Source organism: Camelina sativa, chromosome 19 (assembly GCF_000633955.1).
Source record: "Camelina sativa cultivar DH55 chromosome 19, Cs, whole genome shotgun sequence".
In the NCBI taxonomy this organism is placed as follows: Eukaryota; Viridiplantae; Streptophyta; class Magnoliopsida; order Brassicales; family Brassicaceae; genus Camelina; species Camelina sativa.
This window is the reverse complement of record NC_025703.1, coordinates 25,425,663-25,427,346: the sequence shown is the minus strand read 5'-3', so window position 1 is coordinate 25,427,346 and position 1,684 is coordinate 25,425,663.

The following is a 1,684-nucleotide window of genomic DNA, read 5'->3' as shown; positions in this document are numbered from 1 at the left end:
TCGATCGATGCAAGTGGAAACATCGGTCGATGCAAGTGAACCTTGTGTCGACCGATGCATACCTTGTGTCGGTCGATGTTTGTCCCTAATGGTGTCGGTCGATGCAAGCCTTGTGTCGGTCAATGCAGAGCCTGGTTTGTTTGTTGATTGTTGCTTGATGGTTAGAGTATCTCTATTGCTTGTGTGTTTATAAAATACCAGATCCCAGTAGATGGGAGGATTGCCTTATTGAGTGTTTATAAAATACTCATGCATTGCAATTTGTGTTTGTAATGCAGGTAAAGGCAAAGTGTGATCGTGGAATCAAGGCAATGAAGAGGAGAATGTTCTAGGGACTCGATTGGATGTTGTCTGGCATTGCTAGGTTGCTAGAGTTGGGTCTTTAGAACTTGTTAGGTTGCTGGTTCCTTGTTTCATGTTGTTTGGATATTGGTATCTGTTATTTCCGCTGTTGGTTGTGCTTGTGGTTAGGTGGCTAGTGGGTATGGGACCACTAGTTGTAGTTTATTATTATTATTATTATTTATTATTTATTATTTATTATTAAAAAAAACAAAAAAAAAAAACGGGTCAGGTCGTTTCACTAACTCACTGAAAAAAAACAGTTTTTGCATCTCAAGATATTCAATCATCAAGAAAGATTTATATCCAACATATTTCCAACATTCTTTCAAATACCATCTTAATCACCGTGGTGGATCAACTCTACATGTATAACATATTCAGATAGAATATCTCTGGTTTATGATCCAAACAAATTGTAATGGAAAGTACTCATAATAATTCGTTGACCCGAGACGAACTTTGACATATAAAGTCATTTATGTCAATTACATAGCATGGTTTAACCACCATTGTCAATTGACTAAATACTCTCGAAAAATCAAGGTTGCATATTGATAACAAAAATATTTGGTAGATGATCAGTCCACAATATCTACTTGCATACGTACCAAAAAAATTGACACTATCCAGATTCATGGGATTAGTGAAAGCCTGAAACGACCTGACCCATTTTTTTACATAATAATAATAATCTAGTGATCTTATACTCACTAACCACCTAACCACAATCAAACCAAACAGCGGAAATAACCAAATATTAAACCAATGATTTAAATAACCAAATATATAATTCAATAATATCTAATCATCCATACCAAATAGCAACTCATAGAACAATGAAACCGCAACCTAAACAACAGTTCTAGACCACTACATTCCATCATAGATACCTAACAACAGCATAGAACAAACAACCAAGCCTCTAGAACATCCTCCTCTTTATCGCCTTGTTTCCACGATCACACTTTGCCTTTACCTTCACCACAAACACAAATTGAGATGCATGAGTATTGTCATAAACACTTAGTGAGGCAATCCTCCCATCTACTTGGCTATGCCTACAAGAAACTGAGATTCCAATGTTAAACAAGCAACAAACAAACACAAACAAACCAGAGAAACAAGTATCAGCCGCCTGCTGACAGGGTTGGTGTCGACCCAATTGTAAAATAAATCAGTTTTCACTGTGATAACATCATTATTTTACTCATTTTAGCTATAGTTTTAGTATGCATTTAGGAAGAGTTTGATATGATTTCAAGGCTTTAATGTCTCTTATCAAGTATTTTAGGTTTCAACAAGGTTTTACAAGTTTTATAGCAAAAATGACCAAAAGACA